The 26,338-nt window shown below is 39.9% G+C and overlaps 2 long non-coding RNA genes across 7 annotated transcripts; both read right to left on the reverse strand.

The window, feature by feature from the left end:
* Positions 1-10,639: 10,639 nt before the first annotated feature.
* Positions 10,640-18,826, reverse strand: LOC135447245 (uncharacterized). 6 transcript variants are annotated; one of them, XR_010440036.1, is made up of 5 exons: positions 15,150-15,220; positions 14,973-15,071; positions 14,790-14,864; positions 13,925-14,029; positions 10,640-11,406 (listed from the first exon to the last, which is right to left on the reverse strand). It is a non-coding gene; the product is annotated as an uncharacterized LOC135447245 (long non-coding RNA). The 6 variants fall into 6 exon arrangements; XR_010440037.1 differs by having other exon boundaries at positions 14,973-15,041; positions 15,150-15,196; XR_010440039.1 differs by lacking the exons at positions 14,790-14,864; positions 14,973-15,071; positions 15,150-15,220 and adding exons at positions 17,434-17,529; positions 18,776-18,825.
* Positions 18,827-24,001: 5,175 nt separating this feature from the next.
* LOC135447246 (uncharacterized) lies at positions 24,002-25,834 on the reverse strand. Its single transcript, XR_010440040.1, has 3 exons — positions 25,717-25,834; positions 25,145-25,256; positions 24,002-24,838 (listed from the first exon to the last, which is right to left on the reverse strand). It is a non-coding gene; the product is annotated as an uncharacterized LOC135447246 (long non-coding RNA).
* Between the last annotated feature and the right edge of the window lie 504 nt (positions 25,835-26,338).

The following is a 26,338-nucleotide window of genomic DNA, read 5'->3' on the forward strand; positions in this document are numbered from 1 at the left end:
GCAGCAGCCCCTGCCTTGGTGCGCACGTCCTGTCAGGTGAGGTGTGAGGGCTGTTCTGCTGCAAAGTTTAAGCCCTTATGTTCCCATGGAAAAACTGCTCCTCCAAAGCCACTAAACCTTTGGGAGAAACCTGCTTCCACACATCAGCAGTGAGCAGTTGGAGGTAAAATGTGCCAAGGACCTGCTTTGCATTCAGCTTGTCCCATGCAGCAATTGAGGGAGAGGGTGGGATGACACAGATGAGACACCAAAGATGGGTTTAATTTTCTGTGACAGACAGCTGGAGGAGCACCCCACTGAAAGCAAGACAGGAGAGGAGAGACAGACTAGAGAATCAGGCACAGGGTATTTTTGGAGTTTGGTATTGTCTGGAGGAGGCCTGTCCACAGGGAGTGATGAGGAATTGGAGCCCAAAACCAGTGCAGATAGGATCTGAGGAGAGGAGAGTTCTGTGAGGGCAAAAGAAACATAAAGAAAAGAAACATAAAGAAAAAAGAAACATAAAGAAACAGAAACTATGACTTGTTCAAAGAAAAAGGCCTTGGAGTGGCATGGCAGGGCAGGGCTGGTGCAGGGACTAGTGAGGCACAAGAGCCAAAGCCATCAGGGTTAGAGGGGCCTGGGGAATGAAGGCCTTGGTGAATGGAAGATTCTCACCTGGAGTTAAATCTGAGAAATGAACAACAGACAATTGTATTTTGCTGCTGGTAAATGAAGTGGGGCAGTGAGAAGGCAAAATCTCCCACGATGGTGAGCTGCTCCAAGACCTCTAGTGCTTGTTGGCTTCTGACCTTGCTCACTTCTGGCAGGCTCCTTCCTCCCTCGTTTGATGCAGGCAGAGGAGTCACCAGGAGAGGACGGACACCTCTGCCCCATTTCTGTGCCTGAGACCAGAGGGAAGAGCAGCAGCCAGGGCTGACCTCTGCACACCAGGAGGAGGGTTAACACTTCTTCCCTGCTGGAGAACTGTCACAGACATCTTTTATGAAAAATGCTTTCCTGAGGATTTTTCCTCCTGAGAAGCTGAGAGGCCTCAGGAACAAAATGTAAACATTGATTATCTGCTGCTGTGGAATGCAACAGCTGGATCTGTGATTGGCCCATGTTGGATGTTTCTAATTAATGGCCAATCACAGCCCAGCTGGCTCGGATTCTCTGTCCGAGCCACAGGCCTTTGTTATCATTCCTTCTTTTTCTATTCTTAGCTAGCCTTCTGATGAAATCCTTTCTTCTATTCTCTTAGTATAGTTTTAATATAATATATATAATAAAATAATAAATCAAGCCTTCTGAAACATGGAGTCAGATCCTCGTCTCTTCCCTCACCCTAAGACCCCTGTGAACATGGTCACAGAGAACCACAGCACACCATGGAGTGTCATGCCAACAACTGAAAATAAAACAAGCTCATGTCTGGTGTTTTAGGAGTTTAGGGATCTGCACAACAAGGAAGCTCTCCCCAGAATCTGCCTGGAAACAGAGTGCTGTGACAGCTGCACCAGCCAGAAATGAGGAATTGTTAGAATCAAATGCATGCCCCTTCAGAATCAGCAATCCCTTCTTCAAGGCGCTACTGGACTGGGCTTTCAGGGCAGATCGGGGTTTTTTGGGGCAGAAAATGTCCAAGTACCCGACTTTTCCCTACTTTGAAATGGTTTCATTTGTGGTAAGAATTAGGAAGAGGTGAAGGAAGGAATGCAGGAGTGGGAAGGGTGGTCTCACACTAAAATGCTTCACCTCCCACGAGAAACCAAATCTGTCCTCTACAGATGTCGTTGCCTTACCTGGGAATTCAGACCCTCTCAAGGAGCTTTCAAAACCAGGGTGGTCCAAGAGACTGTAATGTTTCTAGGGCAGCTGGATTTGGCCCATTAGTCACTCCCATAACAATCAAAAATAATCAGTAAGAAATCCTCAGAGCATTGTCATGAGGACAAAGGTTCAAAGAAATAAAAAAAAAATGACCCTGTTTTACAGATTGAGCAATTCAGGGTTTGGGGTATGAAGGATATCTGACATCTGTGAACTCTCACAAAAATATTGAACCTACAGGGGTATTTTGTTCCAGATTTTGTCTGCAGAATAGAAGCTCACACTGATGATATTTATGATTAGTACTGTACATGAAAAAAAAAGGAACAAACCAAACAAAACAAAAGGCTTCATGGTTCTCCAAGCAAGGAAGGTAAAGGCAGATATTTGATTTTTTTCAGACATATTTAAGCTGGAACATGTCTCTGCAGTATCATCTCCATAGGAACAGAGATAAAATAATGATAGAAAAATGTCCAAGAATTGGGCACATGATCAATTATGAAGAATATATGAGGCGAACCTGAGATACAAGGTGTCATGGATAATGGAGTACTGAGCCCCTATCTGAGAACTTTGTATTTTATGATTGAAAAGAATTTCTCTTAAATGGCAAAAATCCCCAGCCCAAACCCAGAACTTTTCCTCTTTTGTATTTCATAACAAAATGGCATTTTTAGGTCATCCAGTGGAGCTAGTAGGAAATATATGAGTATGCAGTTTGAGAAGAATTTAAGAAAATATGGAAAGGCAAAGCCTTCCAAGAATATTCAGAAGTAATATTGCTTATTGCTTTGCAGTAAGTCTAAAAGCAGCTATTCAGCTCTCCTCCCCAGCACAGCACTGCACTAAAGCAATTACATCACCAAATGAGTTTTTGAATCAAAACTGAAAGCTTTATTGAAGAAACAACAAAGAAAGTGGAAACTTCACTGGTGATTTTTTATCCTGTTTTAATTTTTTTTCAAAAAAACTTTTTGAAAGTAGTTAATATACTATGGCAGTATTTTGAATCACCCATCTGGATGGATTTTGTTGTGTGGGTTTACTCAGAACTAGTCATTTAACTCTCTGTCACAGCACTGCTGTGCATATGTCTTGTTGACAAGAAATTTCCATTACTGTTTTTAGAGAATTGCCAGGAATGACCCCAAAGTTTCACTTCTGTGTGATAGTATTGTTTGTATATCTCCTATCAAGCACAGAGACAGAGTTCTTCTTCCTTCATGTGGATTAATTTTCATTTATCAATCCTGAATATCATCTGATCTTCACCTAGTCATTCAGCACCTCTGCAGGAATTCAGCTTCAGAATTAGCTATTATGAATAATTTCAAAAATTCTGCAAAATTGGTTCCCTACTGTTTACCTTTTTTTGTTATCATTTGTGAATATCCTGATAGTGACAGGTCCCACAACATAGCTTTTGAGCCTCTCAATAATATAAATGTTCATTTACTAGCATATGTTGTTACAACAGGACAGAGTCAAAAATTATTTTGGTTAATTGAAGGAAAACTTCTTCAGTAGCTTTTACTGAAAGTCCTTGTTGGCCTATTTTATTAATCCCACATATACTGGAATGACAGATCCACCTATCCAGTGAACTGCCATCTTCACAGAATACAGAGTCACAAGCCATTCCTGTGACTCATCCCAAATCTATAATTTCCTCCATATTTATTAATTCCATTTCTCATTACAGATCCTTGCCAATCTGGCTAAATTCAAAAGAACTGGTTGGTCTTTCCCAAGATGACCTGACCCAACCTTTAAGATTATTATGGTGCCATATTAACCATTTCTTTTATTCCCCTGTTCTGGGTGAAGCAGCAGATAGGTTATTTGTTTAATAGTTTTTCAAGTTTATGATTCTACAGAGTTCACAGATCAGAATTTAAAAAAAAACCAAAAAAACCAAAAAAACAGGAGCTTTGCATTTAGTTTATTGATTTCTGAAATGCTTGCTGATGATAATTCTGGCTGACATGATCCATTTTCCATGATCCTGGTCTCTGCTCCTCTGCAACAGTGATAAATTCTCCACCTTCCTTTTCAGTAAGTGAGGATCAAAGATTTTCATCTTCACTGTCTATTTGTCCTACTCACTTTGGCAGACTCTCTCTTTCTGATATCTTTGAAGAAGCTTTTATTTTTGGCATTTATGTCTTCACCAAGTTGCTCCTGTCTTTTTCTTTTTTTCTGGCTGCTTTGCTATTCATTGGTATTTTATTTGCTCTATCTTCTTTCCAAGTGGACTGCCACTTTTACAGGTGTGATAGTTTTGTTTTTTCACTTTACTCTTATATTCAGATATTCCAGCTCTAAAGTTGTCCTTTTGGGCCATAAGTTTCTATTATAATGTATTTTAATAGCATTTTACCTCATTGTCTGCTCATGTTAAACGTCTTTTTAAAAAGCTTACTCATTTTAGGGTAGTTGTTTTCCTTTCCAACATTTCATTTTACTGTGAGGGATATCCATTGTTTCCCTCCCAGCAGCACTATTAAAACCATATATTTTCTGGTCGCTGACACTGGGTGGTTCTTCTGTCTCTACATCCTCAGTCTCCAGCCCTGGGACCTCTCAGAGCTGTTACCTGTCCTCCTGTGGGTCTGTGGACTGTTTGCCATAAAAGCAGGCATTAATGGTGTGACTGCATCCTGAAATTAAATTTAGCCTGGGTATATGAGGTAAGTGATATCTCCCAATGCTGTTCTCTGTTTTGTGCCCTGGTTTGCCTCCTTCCAAAATGATTTTCAGCACAGCTTTCAGAACTCACTCCCACTGACAAGCCTGCAGGAGGAAGACAAACTGTTTAGAGACATTCATCTTGCTGAGTTCTCTACCAATCATCTCCACAAAGGGAGAAAAACTGCAGAGTGGAAAGCAGATGATACAAACATGCAGAACTTTACCTCTTTCCTGCCCACCAGAAAACACCTCCTTTCCTGTGCTTCCAAGTGCACATCACTCATTCTACACTTACCTGATGCTCAATAACAGCCACAAAAACTCTCACAGGGAAAGATACCCAGCTCCCATAGCTCAAACCAATTCAGGACTGAAGAGGTTTATCCATTAAGGAATATATAATAAACTGGCACCTCAGGATGAATCCTTGTCACACCCTGATCCCCATCCCAGTGAGAAAGCCCACCACAAGGTTGCAAACACCTGGGTGAGGTGAGGTAAGGTCAGGTCAGGTCCTCACCTGCTGCACTCTGCAATTGCCTACCCCAGGGAATCTGACAGGGTGGCTGCTCCATCCCCCTGAACAAAGCTAGAGAGGTCATCAGGGCAGCTTTTGACTCCTGCTGTTTCCACTCAAATATTTTTGGTGTTATTAAAATGCTCCTTATATACTTCTTTTTGGTCTTTTCCTTCATTTCTAAACCTTTGCAATTTCCTATTCACTCTTTGACCTGGCTATCTTCCTCTTTCACTTGGTGGGTTGGGATCAATGCCTCCCAGCAGTTTTATGTATTTGATACAAGCATCAAATATCTTTTATCTCACAAACTGTGGTTAAGCAGGCCACTCGCCAAGAGTATGCCATGCAGGCAGCCCCAAAAAGTGCAAGTCAAGGATCTCTGGCTCTCTGTCCATAAAGGAAAAAGAGACAATGAGCCATTTCTCCACTTATCTTCTTGAGGGTGAGTTGAATCGGTCCAGGTGAGCATAAGAAAGATGCCTGTTGTTTTTTTTTTTACATCTCTCTGGACTATTCTGATAGCTGTCTCAAGTAGTAAGACTTTTTCTTTAGTGTCCTGCAGGAGCCCAGTGCTTTTCCCCTGAGGCTGAAAAAGATTCTCCTGCAGATAAGTTATATTTGGTGTCTGGAAATGAAGACCATTAACCATAAACATAGGGGTTTTTTTAGATTCTCTTTCACTTATTTTATCCATAATGTAGAAATTCAAGATGATAAGTGACTGAGAAAGTCATAAAGGTTTTGTGACATGAAAACAATGAAATCAGGGGTTTTTGTAAACTTTGTGTTGGAGGAAAGTAAGAGATGACTGAAACAAAATGGTCAGTAGCCTGAAAATTATCTTAAAGTGTATTAGCTGATGCACACGAATTCTGGCACAGAGTAGCTTGTTCCAAAGCCTCCTCACGTTTCTGTGAGCACTGAAACAGAGAAAGCCTCTGAACTCTCCTTTAGAGACTCCTAACTTCCTTAAGAGTCTGGAAGAAAAAGACTGCAAAGAATTGACTGCAAGAGGATGGCAGAAACAATTAACACTGAAAGAAAAAGAAAGTTTTAAGCAAAACCAAGACACTCAGGTGTCAGGTTGTCAAACTAATTGTATTAGTAAACAAGATAAATTGTAGAAATGGGAAATAAACATTTTTTTAAATCAAATTTTCTTGTCACTACTATAAAAAAAGCAGATTGATGAAATGGAAGGGGGACATTTATTGCCTTTCTTTACAAGATGTCGTGTGAAGTTCTCTGTCCTGCCAATTAGTATTGATCTACTTTGCTTGATGTTTCCATTCTAACAATGCAGTAATAGAAACTGAAACATAATTTGCTGAAATAATTTTTTTCATTAGACTGCTCCAGACCTAGTCAATACCTTGAGAGAGTTGGCAGTTCATCAATTGCAATGATATCCAATGGTGCTGCCACATGGCCTTAGATTTTCATTTAATATTTTTATAAAAATAAGCTAAAAGTAAAATATGTCTTAGAGAAGATTTTGGTGTTCAAGATGCTGCAAAGTTAAGTGACATATGGGTAGAGGTAAATGCTGGATGATAAATTGCTTTAAAACAATGATGATATTTGCTCTGGCTTTGAATTGTTTTTTTAAAGCAGAAGTGAGATGCATCTGCTTTCAGAGACAAGCTAAGTCACATTTATATAAAATCCAAGAAAATAGAGTAGGCAAGCTAGCATAATAACATTCTTTTTGCTTTTTGACCTGTGCTTCTTCAGAAAATGTTTTCCATGGCTGTAGTTCCACAACATTTCAGAAAGTTATCTCATTAAATTCTTGGTTTGATCTTTCAAGCAAAAGATCAGCACTGGGCCTGTGAACAAATACAAATAGCCTTCCATTATGTAATTTCTTACTTTCTTTTTTCAGGGATTTCATTTATATCTCCCCATTCCTTTAACACTTGTCTGCTTGTAATTCTGTCTTTTGTTTCACAGTCAGCATGTGAGATCCTCAGGGACAGAAATCCTTCTTTGTTGTGAATCTGGGCAGCATCTCACTCAAAAGGGTCAAGGTCTAGGTCTGGAAGCACAAGTTTCATGGTGCAAAGCCACCAGAACTTCCTCACTCTTCCCTGCAGATTTTCTCAAGCACTTCAGGGGTGATTGGCACAGTTTGAGTTAACTCAGATAGGGCTGATCTGCTTTGCTCTGTGAGGAGAGCTCCACCTCTGAGATGGCCAACAAAGCTTCCATTGCAGCCACGTTCTGACTGTGGGATCTGATCTGTAGTGTGGTATTTTCAGGGTCCCCCCCCATTGAGGGCAAGAAATGATGAATCTGACTCCATGTGTTTAGAAGGCCAATTTATTATTTTATTACCTATATCATATTAAAGAATGCTATACTAAAACTAAAGAATAGAAAAAGGATACACACAGAAGGCTAAAAGATAATAATGAAAAACTCGTGACTGCTTCCAGAGTCTCAACACAGCTGGATGGTGATTGGTCATTAAGTCAAAACAATTCACATGAAACCAATCAAACAATCACCTTTTGGATAAACAATCTCCAAAGACATTCCAAAGCAGCAAAACACAGGAGAAGCAATCAGATAACTATTGTTTTCATTTTTCTCAGAGGCTTCTCAGCTTCCCAGAAGAAATCCTGGTGTAAGGATTTTTCAGAAAACGTGACGGTGACATTCCAGGAGCAAATGTTGGTATCTGGATTTGAATTTTGTGAATTGCTTCCTGGCTGCTGCTGGCCTTGTCACCTTAATCTAAAGTGACTGCAGAGGAATTCTAAACAGGCCTAATATATGTAGACATAGGTCTATGCAGAAACCTAGGACTGTTCTCACACTCAGCTCAGTAAACGTCATCCTTAATGTCAATCTCTGCCTGCAAATGCAGACAATTCCCTTTCCTTAATTTTTAACCTGCAAGATTAATGAGAGTCCAGTTGTTCTGCACCACTATCCCAAATAAGTGAGGAAAAAACAATATAAGTAGGATTTTATGGGTCCTTCTCTGGATCTCTGGAAGGACCTTCTGGGGTGGTTCCAGAGGAGGCCACAAAGGTGATCAGAGAACTGGATCACCTCTGCTATGCAAACAGGCTGAGACATCAGGAGAGGCAAAGGAAGTATCTCATCCTTGGTGACAAGGATGTTCCCTCCTGTGCCTAATAAAGGATGGACATTTTCCCTAGCCCTCCTTTTATTGTTAATGTATTTATAAGAACATTCTCTATTACCTTTTCCAGCTGTGACCTTTGTGGAATTTGTGTGTTTCACAATGCTAGCCAACACAAATGCATAAACAAGTACATTTTAAAAGTAAATCAAGAGTCAGGCTGTCCTGAACCTGAAAACATATAGCTGTAGATTTGAAGTGTGCTGGTCAAGATTTCCCAAAAAGATCAAAAACAATGCAAAAGAAGCCTCAGTAATTACTTTGGCACTGAGATACAAATGGAAATCTAAAAGCTTCTAAGAAAAATGAAGAAGCTTATAATTCTTTCTGTAACCAAAGCACAATTACAGACCATACCACACCACTAATAACCTCACAAAACCATGAGAAAATTTGAAAACAGAACACCATTAGGGGAATCTTCTGAGTAAGAATCATCAAGTATACAGAAAAAAAAACCTCTAAATATATGCTTCCACAGGAATCTGTGAAAATTAAAATAGAAATCTAGCCCTAGGGGAGGGTTACTAACACAAAGGTTAGTGTTTCTATTTAATTCTGTATTTTCTTCTCAATAATAGAATTCCATCCTCCTCTTCTAATATTACTCCTGTGTTCACTAAGTTTCATGACAGATAAGTAGAGATTCTGATCAGTTCTGTCCATATTTATTGCTTTTTCCCCTCTAAAGTAAAACTACTACTTTTAAAATTCAGTACTAATAAAGAAATTAAATTACCTGTTATTAAGTAATTCAAACAGCATGAGGCTCAAAAGCAGCCTTCCAGATCAATTGTTTTCTCTTTTGGGTATTCAATTGTACTTATATCAATGAAGCACCAGTATCCAAAGCACTGCCAAAAGTCACAGGATTGATCTTCAATTTATTATTACTTCAAGTTTCCTTTGACTCTTGAAATAGTTTATGGGAAAGTTTCAACAGGTAACCACACAACCCCAATGACACTAAACGGATGAGGTCTTAAGCAATCCTAATAGCAGAAAAAAAATTAAGGTCAGAGTCTTCATTAAAAACCAAAAAAAACATAGAGACTCCTTCATATCTTCAAATAAAGCAGCAGTCACTACTTGAATAGCAAAGCTTCAGACTTGATTTTGGATTTTGAAAAAATAAAAATCTAAATGTATAGACTAATGTAATCCAAACAACACACCCACTTACTGGCAGCTTTCCTTCAGCTACAAGAAATTAGACCCTTTATGGGAACTCTCCTAACTCTGAGTCAGACCAGCCGCCAGAAATTAATGTTTCTGATTCTGTTAAATACATTAAGTTTGTAGCAAACTAGCTTTCAATCAGAGATGGTCAGGCAAAAGGCATCATTACAGAATGAATGGAAAGGGAAAATTAGTGCAATATTGTTTAAGTCTGCACATAATTGTAAGCAATGGATTCTAAATGTTCCTTTTGTTCCAAAGGGAATGGGAACAAATAATTCAATAAGTCATTTAAAAATATATACAAACCCAAAGATTGTCAGAAACTTTTGCTGAAGTAGATCTTGTCACTGTCATATTTTCTGAAAAATCTCTTTGCCCAGGATTCTTCTCCTGGGAAGCTAAGAAGCCTCTGAGAAAAATGAAAACAATAATTATCTGATTGCTTCTCCTGTGTTTTGCTACTTTGGAATGTGGTTGGACATTGTTTATCCAAGAGGTGGTTGTTTGGTTGGTTTCATGTGAATTGTTTTGACTTAATGACCAATCATGGTCAGGCTGTGTTGAGACTCTGGAGAGTTACAAGTTTTTCATTAGTATCTTGTTAAACGTCCTGTAAGTATCCTTTCTCTATTCTTTAGTACAGTTTTAGTATAGTATTCTTTAATATACTATAATACCATAAAATAATAAATTAGCCTTCTAAGAACATGGAATCAGATTCATCATTTCATCCTTCCTGCCACGGGGAACCCTGAAAATACCACAAGATGTGATATATGTTGTGATAGGTTTCAGATACTTAAACAATCACCATTAAAGTTACTGGCAAAAATCAGGTTTTAATATCAATTTGTGTAAACCTTAACACAGATTCATGACAAGGCTCACTCTGCTATTTACCACATAGATGAGGCATACGTATGAAAATTGGCTTAGAATCAGCTTAGAATTATTTATACAAGGACCAGGGTTGCAGAAGAGTAAGGGTGCAAAGGATCTAGAGAGGGTTTAGCAATACTTAAGTTCAGCACCAATGGGATCATTCAGCTCAGCCTACAGTTCAGGTAAATGATTTTCCAAAGCTAAAGAGAGTAGCTGCTTATCCTTTTTTTCCCACCTTGGCTGGGAAGAGGATGCTCCAGTTACCACCTTTATTGTGCAGGAGCTCCTGGCATGGTCAGGGATGCTTCACCACCACAGTGCAAAACTCTTAATGGAAATGGACCCAAATGTGTCTCTGAATGCAGTTTCTAGGAAAACTGGCTGAGAAAGAAAAAGAGAAAAGTGCAACCTGATAGGAGAAGCATCAGCAAGTAAATCATCCTGCTGCAGAGTTGATTAGAAAGAAAATTCTTACGTAATCTAAAATTAATTACTGTAATTTTAACACTATTTACTAGACTTAAAAGCTTTTACTGCACTAGTTTTAAGTAGTTTATTGCATTATATTTTTAATTACATGTTTCTGTTGAACTTCTTAACCTCTATGGAAACTATTAAGCCAAGCCAAGTGAAAGAAAATGCTGACACTGGACCTTGTACATTTGTCATGGCACAGTATGTACCAAAGTGGTCATTCTGAAGACAAAAGAATAAGGACTCAGCTCATTCAGGAACCAAAGGAAATCATGGGTAATTTCAATGTTAAATTAACACATAAAATCAGTAAATTATTTGTATACAGTGGTGAGAACATGCCCATGAAAAGAAACTTCAGTAAAGTCAAAAAGAATGAGCAGAAATCTGACCATATGAAGAAAATGGAGATTAAAAACTGCTGCATCAGGACATCTATTTCTTTGACCATAAATCAAGAAATGGAGTGTACTGCTCTGAAACTGGAATTTGCATAATCTTGGGTATCAACATTAATCTAATTTTCAAATGCATGGAATTGAAAGAAGTTTGTTCTTGCAACTGGAAATATTCAGGAAAAGAATTTTCCACCCATAAACACAACCTGGCTTTCCTTTTTTATGCTTCCTCCCCTTTTTCACCTGTTTTTGGCATTTTTCTATTTCTTTGATGGCTTCTATTTTTATTCCTGCAAAACACATTAAAGAGTAGTCATTATGCCTCTGTATAAAATAGAAAGAATTCCTTAAACTGTAAATTCATTGCAAAATTCATTGTTCTCTTAACTAGTTTTCATCTCTCTTTTTTATAAGATTATTATAAGATATATTATTTTAATCTATCTTTATTAAAGGATAATACATATATAGTAGATTACTTTTAAATGCTCAGTTTAGTTAGAAAACATCTGGATGAATAACAAAGATATTGTTACTAAAAGCCTGTCTTTTCATTTAATCATTGTATTATTGTAATTTTCTAGATGAGGCACAGACATCATGTTAAATTGTTTTACTACTAAAAACACTAAGAAACACTCTCTCATATTTCTAATGTCAAGAAATTGAGATTCTGAAGGCTCTCTTCACCAGGTTAGCCAGTAGCATGAGTGAGATACAGCTTCAGATGCAGACTCCAAGTAGTCTATTTAGACTGCTTCAGATGAAATTGAGACATCTGTATGTGAGTAAATGTTTAAAGCTCCCGTTATAGCTGCTGGAGTCTGAAAGTTTCAGTCTCAAGCAAATGAATAGGAGCCTACTGTGAGCAGGATCCCACACACAAGTTATTTAGGAACATGTTCCTTCTTTCCTTTCCAATTGAAATACAACCAGTGCCCAGAATAAAGTCACATTTTAATATATTTTTGTCATTCATGTCCAGTAGTTTTATTCTTTGGTGAGACAGCACTTCAAGGAGCTATCTACCTAGTCATGCTCAAAGTGAGATGTGCAGACATTCACAAACTTTCCTGCCTAGAGGAAAGCAAGAATAAAAGGGCAGCTGTGTCAGACACTTTGCTGGTCCCAAATTAAAGCTGCAAGGTCTGGATTTGAGGCTGACACTGGCACCTGCTCAGTGCTTTCAGAGACTTCTGTGTCTCAGGAGGGATACTGCACTTGTGAATTAGCAACAGCAGCCTGCACTCATTGTTTGGGGATGCTTCTAAGCCCCCTTGACCATTGGAATTTGTAATAAATTCAGAAGAAATCCCCAACTAATCACTCCTGCTCTTTGGGAAATTTCTGCTTTTCCAATTCTCCTGCTGTGACCCAGTCACCAGCCAAAGCCAGTGCCCTGGTGGCTGTGGGGAGCCTGTTTATGCAATGCTGTAAGAGGTGTTTGCCAGAGCAGTGGTTTGCAATAAGCTGTGTAAGCATGTTCCTGGAATTCAGTGCATTAATCACGCTGCATTTCATTCCCAGGGCAGCACGCTGCAGGGTGGGTATGGAATCAGTTTTGACAGAGGGGAGAAATTTCAGGCTCAGGAGCTCCAAGATTTTAGAATTTCCCAAGAACATTAGATTAGGCTGGTTTTTTCCTTATGCTCCAAAACATGGATGTTTTGTGAAACAAATCTCGAAATAAACTTCATTTGACTCATATACTACATTTATGAGTATAAGCAGAATTTGAAGCTTATAGCCTTTACCTTAATATTTTTGCCAGGGCCCAGATACTTCTGTTCTTTTAGCAGACAGAATGAACATATAAAATAACAAAGGCCAAGACACCCTGGCTTGGTGGGGAACAGGTTCAAAATCTGCAACGCTCTGTCCATAGCTATTATGCACAGTAAGGCTCACACTGTTATCAGTTTCTCCCAACTCTGTCACCTTTGCAAATTCTGGTAATCTACACCACCTAAACAAAAATGAAATTTCTAAAGGAGTACAATTAATAATATTCTCAAAGAGAATTTCATGACGCTTTAAAAACCCCTAATTTAAAATGTTCTTCTTTAATCACGAACTTCACAAAGGACATTCTGTAATACAGAATTTATTCATTCACTTAAAATGCCCAAGATCTGCCAAACTATGAATTAATAATGATAACTAGTCTGTTATGTCAAATCAATCTTACCACTTCCCCTCCTGGGGGAAAGTTCGTGATATTTTGTTATTTGCTTCAAGTAATTTCAGTGGACTTCAGGCACGCAAGTTCAGCAGCGGATAGCTTGAACCCTGCCCTGCCTTTCTCAGCAAGGTGATAGTGGAGTCTGTGACATGTATTTGTTTGTGCCTGGGTGTGGGGATCTCTGGGTTGTTACTGTGTCCCTTATGGGAATGATTCCAGTAGCTTCAATGAATGCAGGATCAAGCAATTAAATGGAGGGGAAAGCAAATGGCTTAGGGCAAATGACAAACAAACTGTAGGTTATTGGGCTGCAAAATGAAGCAAGGAGACAACCAAGGAAAGGTGAGGTTAGTTCATCATCCAGGGCTGCATTTCAAAGATTGACCTGTCCAAAGGGAGAGAGAAAGAGGACCTGATTTCATTAGCACTAACACAGAACAGAACTGCGCAGAACAAGAGATACTTCTGTGTTTTCCCCTTTGATAAGTCAGTGGCAAAGGACCAAACACATAAAACAAATTGGGGACAGTAAATCCCACATTGTAATCCTACTTCCCCATCTCCCTTCACCCAGAAATGACTGCTGGACCCTCTTCAAAGACAGGATTTGTGGCCAGAGTACTCACTTATTTTTTTAAATTTTTTCCCCTTGCAGTCCATGCAGCATAAAGTGTGGGCATAGTTGAGGAAAGGCTGGGAAATTCCCAAAGGTCCAGCTCATTCACAGGTTGCTGCCAAAGAATAGAGGTTCAGCAAAAGGAGGTATAGAGACAGCCCCTAGCCAGGACTGCCTGTAGATTTTCCCTAACACATTATTTAGAGGTAATGTTTGTGCCTGAGACAGGAGGGAGCTGAGCTCAACTCAATACCCCAGTGTCCCTCACCAGCACAACACACCTGCTTACATCCCCCTCCAACCACATTTCTTTCACCACCACCCTAGAAACAGCCTGGGATCCTCCCCAAGCTGCTGCATCCCAGTGAGTGACCGGGAGCTTCCCCTGCTGCCCTCACACCCCACTGGGAACTCATCCTGTGACCCCACCAGTGCAGCCATTAATCCCTGAGAGAGCAGGAGGAGCAGCCTTAAATCACAACACTGCAGCCACGCAAAACAATCTAGTTTTTTTTTTATAGCATATTCTAAAAGATCTGGAAGGACATGCTTTTTGCTTATCTGCCTTCCAAATAACCTATTGCCTGTTCCTCATTAGTGCACATTAACACAAGCTGGGGAGACAACCTGGCATTACAAAGGATACTGAGGGATTATGAGCTTCTGTGGTTTGTAAAATGTAAATTTACATTTGAGGGCAGGCAGGGGACATCAGATATCTCTGTTTCCCCTGCAGGGATTTTTGGAAATTGCTCCATATCAGATCATGCAGTGGAAAATGCTTTCAGGCCTGGAGCATGAGGTAAGGAGTCAACAGAGCAACACAGAACACAAAGGAGACAGACTTCTGAAAGACTGGACGGAGCCTGACTCACCGCAGGAGGGTTTTTCTAAATCACATTGGGTGTTTTATTGATGGCACTTTCATACTTGCAGTTGAAGTCAGTGGCCTGGTAAACATTTGATTTATTGTGAGTTTCACCACTGAAAAAGAGCTGCTCACCACTCAGCTCTGGCAGGTTGAGCCAAAGTTTCAGCAAGGCTTGACTACAACCTACCTTCAGGTACAGATCGTTCAGATATTACCTCCAGTGGTGTTATAGGCAGAAATCCTCTAAGAGCCCTGACTGCAGGACACAGATTTTGCCTATTTTGGGCTGAGACATGTTGCCATGTAGTGCAAGAGTTCTATTATCATTACATTGCAAAGGTTCCATATCGCCAGAGTTTCATACCTCCTTGATGTTTCTTGTAGGCAGCTCCTCTAGGCACTGACTTTTCCTTGTCCTTACACCAGCCAACTAACTCCAGCTCCCACCAATCCACACTTTTATAACACTCTTCTGATTGGCCACAGGTGTGGCCTGTTAACATCAGGGCTGCTCCTAATCCTTACTAATTGGTTCAGCTGCAACTCTTTAGGGGGTAAGGTTACATCCTCTACCACCTTCATTTACCCATACTATATCCTCATACAAAGACAATGTTGGGTTTTTCCTCTATCCAATAGTTTGTGGCAGGGCTGAGCAAAAGGAATCTTGAATAGGTTCTGTGAAGAGCTTCCCACCTCAGTACAAGTAGATTGAGGCAAGAGGTCCTGCCTTTACCTTCTTACATATGTGTGCAGATGAAGGATGAGTCTGCCCAGCAACATGAATGCATAACTCCAGCCCATCTGATTACTTTTATTCTCAGTGCTCAGACACATAACAGCAATATCTGAGTCTTAGCACAAAGCTATTTTACTGTGGTCTAAGATATTATGTTTTCTTTGCATTTGACAGGGGCTGAGCATGTACCAGTACCCAGCATAGCTGATTTTGTGGCATCCCAAAGAAGCACTAGCAGTAAAGCTGTGGAATTAGGGCTGCATGACACACCTGAAACATTGTGCTCAAGGCACAGACATCCCCAGTCCCTGGGGTTTGGCTCTTGATGCTCAGCCAGTAATGAATCCCATCATATCCTCCTCACCACACCGTGTGGTGCAGACACCAGCTGCTCTGCAGGGTCATTGCTCAGCAGGTTAAGTCCGTACCACAGCCTTGAGCTTTTGCTGCTCAGGGATCTAAACCACACTGGTTGACACAAACACCTCCTGCACACCTAATTCTTATCACATTCAGAACTTTTGTTCCTTTTTCATTTAGTGAAAAATGGTTGATGGCCATGGTGACAAATGAGCATCTTCCTCTGTCAGAGCCAAATTCCGTGGGGAGTGGCAGGTAAAGCTGAGCTGGCTTCCCAACAGGGAGCCCCTGAAAGTCCTTTCTCTCTGCTTTCCTATGAGGCTATGCTGCTTTGAGGAAACATTTCTGAGGAAACCTATGAGTAGGGAGAAAGCACAAGCTGTACTTTACAATGCTGAATAATTCACACATCAGTATATGGACAGAAAACTGTAAATTATCTCACACTTAGATGAAAGATAAACAATCTTGTTATAAGAAATTAACTGATTTGGCTCACTTATCTCCTGGACTACATGTCTGAACCTAGCCTGAAGAGATGGATACATAATTCCTATGTTAAGCAACAGCATTGCTATTGGTCTAAAGGTATATCAAGAGAAGACATCCTTGTAATTTGGAGACATACATAACTTACTGTAATACATCTATATAATCCTGCTATTTTCTACAGAAACTCAGATTTACACAACAGCATTTAATGAATACAGCTCTTGGCATTAGCTGGATTGTCATATACTTTGGAAGAATTTCAAGCCTTACTTAACTTAGAGTTGCTGCAATACACAGAGGTACCATGGAGTCAGAATTCATCTAATCCCCTGTGGTAAAACAAATGTCACAGGTAGCAGCCAGGTCCTTCTCCTCTGAAATGCCTCCACCAAACATCAGTGCCAGGAACCAAAGCTGACCTATTTTGACTGAGGCATTTTGACTTCTGCTTGATGTTGCAATGATATTCCCAGCACTCTTGTTAAAAATCATGGTCTCAGCTCAGCTCCTGAGTCTGTTCCAAGCTCAGAAGCACTTCTGTCCTCTACTAGAACCTGCTGTGGTCTCTGCTATGATTTACTAACTTCACATATCTGATTTCAACGTTCATTAGAATTTTCTCAGGACTTCAAGTGGAAGCCTTTGTGACAACTGACAGAGTCTAGATATAGCAGGGAGCAAATCCTCAAGACCCAGACTGAGGAATTACCCTGAAAGTATCCAAATCCACAGATGTGTGTTGTGAGTCCCTCTTCCCTAGTGCTGTCTAGTGGATCAGCTCTATAAAGGAGCAAGGGAAAACTATGGCCCATGAAGGAAATAACAAAATATAAAGGGAGAATTTATACCTCTACAAAAGAAAAAGGTGAATAGATTTGGTGCTATCTCCACAAATACATGGAATACTGTACAGGAACATAAGACTAGACAGGAATTCTTCCATTGTCATGCCCAGAGTCCCAGGCACAATTTGATCTGCTAGTGATTTGACTTCTCCTGTCTCTTCATCTGAAAAATGTGGTTTAACCTGTTTCTCATACCATGGTGTCCCTCTTACCACACAGAGGCAATTAATAGCATGGAAGGGTGCTTGGAAAGATGTAATACAACTTCTTTCTGTGCTGTTCTGGAGAGCTTTACCCAGTGAGGACTCCTGCAGAGCCCACAGAAAATAATACCACCATAGCTGACATATCCATTTCCCAGACACCTTTATTTCTATCTGGCTAGAAGTTCCTGAGGAGGATCATCTCTGCAGATGTGTTTATAACTGTAGTTCATCCTTATGTAACATTATACACTGTAGTCATTGCTAATATCAACAGCTATTTCACTACCAATTCTCAATTTGCAAAGCACAGTGACTGCAAATTACCCTTGATTTGTTTGCATCATTTACAGAAAACAAACCTCCCAAAACACAAGTCAACATGTCCATCTTATTTATCACTGCAGCCTATTTTTAATTTAGCATTTTTGAAACACTGGATTTGCTTATTGCTGTCTTTCCACAGAATAATATTCCGTTATCATAGTATTTATATCAGAAAATACCAACAGCTAAATTTGTAAAAACAAACTTGAATAACTTTGAATTGATTTGAATACACTTTGATTAGCAACCATAAAAGATTGCTTATAAAATACAATGGCCTGGAACTGCAGCTTCCCATTTCCTGATATCACAGATGTCCTGTTATTATGTCTCAGTCAACAGATACGCCAACAGCAAGGCAGCTACCAGACTTTATAAACTTCCTCCAAAGTCTGTATTGCTAACTATTCTGACTGTGATATGGACTCCCGCAATTACTTCCACCAGAAAATGCAATAATTTGTGAGAGGTAAAAACCTGTTGGATATAAGCCAATACTCCTGTATTGGTAAAATATTAATAACTTAATAACAGTATATCAGATGCCTTAGCATGAAGGAAAGGCCAACAATAGCTGTCATCCCAGGTGGAAAGATAGAAATTATCTTTCAGACTTATCTCTTTAAATTAGCATTTACAAACCAGCAAAGACTGAGTCCAGTCTGAGGATGACCAATACACATTTCAGTCTGGAACTCAGCATTCCGGTATCATTGACCCAACTGAAACCCAAATTTGATCATCTTTGTCAGTTTCAACAAGGGGACAAATGGCTAAAAGATGTGGCTGGAACACCTGCTCTTGTCTGCCCTTACTCTGGCCATGAGACCTAAGTTTACTACTGGTTGGCTGAAGGCTAAAATCTATAAAATACCTGTTTTGCCTATTTCTGCTGACATTTTTGTAGCGCTCCCCTGCTTCTCTGTATAATCAGATGTTGTGCGTTCATTAACCTGTTGCCTTATATATCAAGAGTTCTATTGTCATTACATTGCAAGGGTTCCATATTGCCAGAATTTTGTACCTCCTTGGTGTTTCTCATAGGCAGCTCCTCCAGGCACTGACTCTTCCTTTCCCTCACAGCAGCCACTGACTCCAGTTCCCTCAACAAACCAATCCACTCTTTTATAACACTCTTCTGACTGGCTACAGCTGTGGCCTGTTAACATCAGGGCTGCTCCTAATCTTTAGTAATTGGCTCAGCTGCAACTCTTTAGGGGATAAGATTACATTCTATACCACCTTCATTTACCCGTACTGTATCCCCCTACATTAACCACTAGCACAGATTCCTCCAGGAAAGAGACACTGCAGTATTTACATGAAACAGGACTCAATAGATGAGATTTAGGTTCTACCAGATGGCCAATGAAAAAAATAAAACCCATCACTGTGTGTTTGCCAACAGTTGCAGCAGGATAATATCCCCAAAACATGAATGAGGTAGTGACTCCATGCACACATGTCCCTCTTGGTGTTGTTATGGTTCAAGAGTCCCTGGGGATCTGCTGCACAGTGTTCCACTGCCTCAGGCTGGAGCAGCCTCCAGGTACCTGCCAGCTCCAGGGGGCAGGATGCTCTGCTTGTTCAGGACCAAAAACCACTGCTGAAGAGACATGAAAATGTATCTTATCTGTACCATATCTTGCTTTTAATTAAAAAGAGAATCCAGGTTTCCAGCTTGTCCAGTCCAGTTTTGCCCTAAACAATGCATTCACTGTAACCTCTAGCCCCCTGAAGTGAAATATTAAAATAAACATATAACATTCATTTTTTCCAAACTATGCATTTATCTCATTTAATAGTTTCAGAGAGCCACATTTCCTTCTCCTTCCTCCAAAAGCCAGTCTTGCTGATAGAGAATGATTTTGTTCTGTTATTTCCTAATACTCTGGGTAGTCAAAACCCAAGTGTTATTTCCACTTGGCTTGATTTTTCCGTTCTTGAATTAATGCAATCTGTTCCAGAGGTAAACATCATGACTATTTAACAAAAAATACATCTACATTGAAGGGCAAAGCCAGGCATTGTGACAACAAACCTGGTACCTCAGGACACAGCATAACAGATAAAATTATTTAACCACAAGAATTTGTTGTGGGATCTTGCAGGGGCTTGAGGATAATTTCACTCATTTCCCATAGGAGACAGATCTGAACTTCATAAAATTGTTCTTAAGAAAACGAGAATAACAAATGGGGATGTTACTGACAGACTGAGGAAATACTGCTTGTAAATTATTTTTGACACAGATTCAAAAGTTACAGGCAAAAGAACATTTCCTTTGTTTATGAATGCAAGATTCACTTTATTGAGATTCTGGTGTTTTTAACAGATAGGTCAAAACAAGTTTAAATGATTCCCTGTGTTCTCATGGTGTATGGTTTTGCATTTGAAATTGGGCATGAAATCCACCCCAAGGAGAGTGGCAAGGCAAGTGGTTTGCCTCTGAGCCAGGGAGAATTTCATGGTCTGACAAGGGTGAGTGTGCCCATGCTCTGGGTGATGTGGGGCACATCCACTGATATCACCAGCACCCACTGCTTTCAACCATGGTCATGAACTTTATTACTTTTCAAGTATGTTGGATTATGGTAGTAAAAATACTAGGAACATCTAAGGTCAGCTAAACTACTTCTTAAAATCCATTAGGTGGTCCTAAGGCAGGGCATCAAGCAACATGGAGAGAAAAATGAAAATAGTACATAAGAATAGGCAAAATAATTTGACAGAATGATGTGTTGGCAAAATGTAATCATTGTAGATGTATTATAGGCAAAAAGAGTTTTGTACAGCTAAATCATGGCAATTGTCAATGTATCTAAATCTGAATGAAGGTACATAGAAAAGACACTAAGTTACATGACAACAACACTTCTGAAATATCCTTGCCTTTCTTCCCTTTCTTTTTTTCTTATATGAACTTCCTTACACAGGCAAGTAATTTCATTAACTGGAATTTATAAATTGTCATAAAATGTCAGTTTGGAAATATTCATTCTACAGTGAAGTTCCATTCACTAACACTGAAATAGTAAATTAGATTATAAATATATTAATAGAATAATATTTACATTAATATAGAAGTGAAAAGTCAGAATTCCTACATGAAATCAATCTACAGATACAATTAAATTTAAATTTTCCCAAAGATTTTTTTCTCTGGCCTACAACAAACATAGGACCAGGGTGGATCCCTCAAAGAGTTAGGCTATAAGCTGCAGTTGGTGCTGCTTTACATGAATAATGTCAAAATCTGAATGATCAGAACCCAAATTCAGGTTCTGCCCAGCCTCTCAGTGCACTGAGAGCTGTTTTCAGCAGCAGCATTTCTCATGTGCCCTGACCTGTCTCAGCAGGGGTGGCAGCTGTGATGTAACCTCCATCTGAAAGGACCTGCATTTCCACATGTGCTGCTTCAGAGTCCTGACAAGAGTTAAGGTCTCCTCAGAAGTAGACACAAACTTTGAATAAGGCTCTATATGTTGATAATCACTTCTGTCAAACACAGTTTAGCATTTAGCAATTTTCTGTGAGTGGAGAGTCTGTAGGCCCACACTGTCTCTGCCTGAAGGCAATCAAATCTGTGTTTTCTGTATGAGTCCCCTTACCACTAAGATAAAAATTGATTTGGGAAGGGGCCAGACTGAACCAGAGAAACTGAGGGAATTATTTTCAAATCAGGCTTAGGTTAAAGTCTCAGTAAAGCCTATGATTGTCCTGAGAGGAGGCTGTGGCATTGCTTGAGAAGCAGAGAAATCTGCACTGCAGTTCTTGGCTACCTTATTTTGCACCAAGGAGTTACTTGGCTGTGACAGGAAACAGGAAGAGAGAAGGTGCCATGGCAGTCATGCTGTGTCACCCTTGTGCTTACTCCCTCTCTTTCTGGTCAAATGAATATCTGATCAGCTGATATAAAGTCAAAGGATTTCAGATAGAGTCAGCTGCAGAAAACAGGAGAGTTTTACACGGCCGCACTTGTCTCCCCTCAAGTGAAACACAAACCCCCCTGTCTGTGATCAGTCCTACTCTTAGAAAAGAGCAAACCCAAAGTACCCAACACTTTTATTGATGTTTTAGGAGACATGTCCTCCATTAGAGGAGTCATTGTCTCTGCTGTGTTTGGACGAACAAAGGGTCAGTGACAGAGGGAGGGCAGCGAGCAGCGTTACCTCATGCAGGATGAGAGGAGAGTTCAGGAGGCACTCACAGGAACGTTTGTAAAGCCCAGAGGGCACTCAAGTGTCTGTGCTGTGGTATGAATTAAAGCTAACAAACTCTGATGTCTTTTGAAAATCTAGCTATTTATCCAAGGCACGGTCCAGAGCAACAGATTTACCCCCAAGAAAATGTAAGATAAAGATTTTTGAATATTTCACAGCTGCAGAATATCCCAGACATTCCATATTTTCTGGACACATTTGAAAGGTTTATTCCAAATTTGAGTGAATCAGCTTGTTAACCACTGTATTAAAATAATTAAATATACTGGATAAAAAATAACATCTCAGAGGAACTGGAAAAGGAATAAAGTGGTTTCAGGTTCCTGGTCATATTTAAGCACAGCAGGTAGAAGCAGGATGAAGTGCTGTTCCTTTGGGAGATGGCAGCTTCCACTTCACTGGTTTATGATACTGGGGACTCAATAACTTGTAGAATTAATTTCAAAGTCATAGTAAAAGCTGAAAGGAAGGGTAAGGAAGCATAGACTGGGTACAATTGGGAAGGCACATTGGGTACAAATAGATGTACTACTAAATTCCACCAGTTATCAGCTGGAAGGGAAAAATATGTATATTAATAGATCTAATCAAAGAGTGGATAAACATCTTGGGCCCAATGGTAGAAAACAGCCTGTGGTCAGCTGCCAGGTTGCAGAGAGCAGCTTTGATTCCAGCAGCTCACCAGGATGACTTTTGTTAAGTGGCATCAGAAAATCATGGTTTTACAGAACAACCATCTTCATTGTTCCAGCTCCCCAGAGAAACATATACAGAGAGTGCATAATTCCCCTGCATGACCTCCTTAATGCAGGCTGGGAAATAGCTCTGGAAGCAAGGCACGCTTTGGACAGGCTACTGCATTATTCCTTTTAAGAATGATATCATCTAGTCAAAAAGAAATGTAGCCTCGGTGTTTCTGGAAATTGAAATTCTCTCAGTGGAGAATGGTTGTTTTCTATGGGGATTAAAAACATTACTTCTCTGAGGAATTTTTACAGAAAAAAGTACTAATAGAATTCTATACTTGAGCAGGGCCAAGGGGTGTTGAAAACTCAGGGGAAGGCCAGGAGTGAAGTATGCTGGCCAACTTCAGATACAAATACAGAAATAAAAAGTCAACGTTGAGTAAAACCCTGAAATATGTTAAAAATGGCATCATAGCAACCAGGAAAGCTCATGAAAGTCTCACCTTTCATCAAAGTTTGGAGCAGAAACAGCAACAAAACACAGGTGTATTCCATCATTTCTATCAGCTGACATTGATGGCTGCTACTCATGGTCAGACATAGTGCATCTGACAAATTTCTGCTGTATACACTTGATATGATCCAGAATATACTTGTCAGTGGTACGATGCCTGAAATTGAGAACTCATGAATATACAAGTTTCATTTATGATGAAAGATGCTTGCAACACGACAGCTTAAGTAGCATCTATGTGAGCTTTTTTCTAAAGGGGTTTAAAAAGCAAACCAAAGTATCTCTGCTAGTAACAACTTTTCAAAAGAAGGCAACACAAAATATTTATTCAGTGTCTGGAACTGTGAACTAAAGGTGATGTCACTCCCCAGTTTGGTAAGATGATTTGTTTCTTTATGTCAGCTAGACATCAGCTGTAAATTGGGTCCTCCAGATCACATTGATGTTCAACTCTAAGAAAAGTTAGGTTAGTGGTTTTAGCTTTCCATGGTTTTTTGAAAGACAAGATGCATCATTCCTTTCATCCATGCTTAAAAAAAAAAAAAACACACAAAAAAAAAAACCAAAAAAACCCCAAAAAACCAAAAAAAACCCCGCACAAAAATAGCCCCATAGCAGTGCTGTACCCCAGAATTGGCTCAGACTGGTAAATCCTAATATTCTTCTTACAGTTTGATACTTGATATCTAAGACCCAGAAAAGGGCAAGATTTTAGATTCATGTGATATACCTACTTAGATATATGGTGAGTTGTCCCTAAATTTTGGTAAAAACTCCTATGTCTAGTAATTCAGTAGTGGAGTGATGGATTCTACTTCAGTGTCAAGTTCATTTTCTCAAGACAGTTCTGATGACAACTGTATCCTTGATAGGATTTAATCAGTCTGCTCCCATTAAATCCCTGGAACAGCATTACTTATACATATGGCATATGTTTTAATCTCCTATGATTAAGTGACTCCCAAAAAAGTAAAGAGATATCTAAATGAAGAGAAGTTGAAAGATTATTATTCTTCTAGCAAGATGACAGGTCTCTCACATCTCCTTATTTTTTACATGGCAGTGCTGAGTGGTGGTTGGCTTGTCTTAGATTTCTCTCTGGGTTATAGAATGGAGCAGTGGGCTCTGACTTAGCAGAAGGAGCCAGTTGAGTCATTTTGATACCATTACATTGTACTCTTCAAACCCTCAGCCTACTCTGCTCTGAAAAATCTGCTCCTCAGAGAAAAGGGGAGAAGAAAAAAAAGAAAAAACAAGGCACCGAGCATTTCACAAAAAAACTTGAGAAGCAGCGTGAGATATTTTCCTTCCAGACAACACTGTATGTCTCATATGTTGTAGACAGAGATGGATCAGTGAGTGTGAGTGGAGAAACCAGGTTTTATTTCTTCTTGAAGTCAGAAACGACCTACAGCATATGAAAACCAAAGCAAACAGGGAAAGCACTCAGGCACTCACAGGTATTAAGAGAAACTGCAGAAGTTACCTTGACAGAGCAACATGGCTGTAAAAACTACAAATACCCCATGGCTGGCTGCTATTTGATGCAACTTTTAAGCACTCTAAGGTTGCATCATGGATGCACAGACTGCAGAGGGCTCACAAGGAACCTGCAGTGACACTGAACATGCAAGGACCACATCCAGGGACTGCCTTTGGCTCTTCTGTGAAAAAAGCAGTGTGTAAGGCTGTGGAAGCGAACTGCTGGGGAAAAAAATGAGGAGTTAAATAGAGGATTTTTGTGCAAGACTAATTATAGAGGAAAGTTACTTCTAGTGTAACTTGCACCTCACTTGCTTAAGGGGTCACACAAGAAGGATAATTCAGGAGGTATTCAATTATTAAAAGAGAAGAGGATAAATAAGAACTAATTTAGTAAAAAATCAAGATGCCAAGAACAAAAGTAATCAAGGCACTCAGGGATAATAGGAGACAAATGTGCTAATTTCCTATACAGCAAAGTTACTGACCTGTGTAATAATAGGAATTGAAATGCACTCTTGAGCATATATTCAGCCTTCTGAGGAGGAATGAAACTTGCTGAGGTCTGCAGGATTGGAATGCTGCTTCATCTCCTATTACCTGTTTAGGAAAGGATGAGTGGACAAAGAGGGAGGTAGAGTGTTATTCTCTGTCAAAAATAATATTGTTTGCTGGAATCACTTAGAGCTCAGAAGCAAACATTTAATGGCTCTTCACAAGCTAATATCCTGACAGGTAGGACAGAGTGCCACAGACCAAAGCCTTGAGCACAAGCTGGTGAACCTCACACTATGAACAAGAAAGCATGCAGGTTACTGAGCCATGCAAAATAAGGGAATCAAAACAAAGTGAAAACAAAGGGAGGTGAGCCTGTGGAGTTGATAGTCATTAAATATAGTTCACAGCAAAGAAGAAATCATTCAATAGTCAAGAAAAAAGGCACTTACATGATAAGCTGTAAAATTGCTGATAGAAGAGAAAAAAAATAAAGAGGAGGAAAAGAGGAAGACAGCACAATCAAGGATCCTCCCTGCTATCACCTTATTGCAAAGTTCCATACCTTCTTGGTGATTTCTCATGGGCATCTCCTTGCAGCACTACTTCTCCATAACACAGCCAACAAACTCCATCTCTCTCTTCACCCAGCTACCCCACTCTTTTGTAGCACTCCTCTTCTTACTGGACACAGCTGTGGCCTATTAAGGGCAGGCCTGATCCTAATCTTTGGTGATTGGTACGGGTGCAACTCCTCAGGTGTGAGATTGCCTTCTGCCCTATTCTCTTACATTCTATCCCTCCACACCTCCCTTTCCACAGATCATTTTGTTGATGTCTGGTTGTCCAGCACATCTCATTGGTGTCCAGCAGTGGTGTGTGAGCATGACAAAGGTTCGGCTGATAATGGGTGGTTCCAGCTCACTGCAATGCATAGAAACAATGGATGAGATGATGGCTGTGTATTCCCAAACTGCCTGGTCATGCTCTTCAGCCTCTGCAGCTGCCAAATGGTGATAGGAACAGGTAACTTCAGTGTCACGTCCTCACTCAGCAGCATTTGCCTCCTTGCACCTGAGCCAGCTTGTTTGCACCTTGCCAGAATTTTTTGACAGGAACTGCTGAAACGTCTTGCAGTTTCTGCTATTCAGAACACAGCTGTTGCCTAAAAAAAAAAAAAAAAAAAA

This window comes from Zonotrichia leucophrys, chromosome 4 (genome assembly GCF_028769735.1).
Source record: "Zonotrichia leucophrys gambelii isolate GWCS_2022_RI chromosome 4, RI_Zleu_2.0, whole genome shotgun sequence".
NCBI lineage: Eukaryota > Metazoa > Chordata > Aves > Passeriformes > Passerellidae > Zonotrichia > Zonotrichia leucophrys.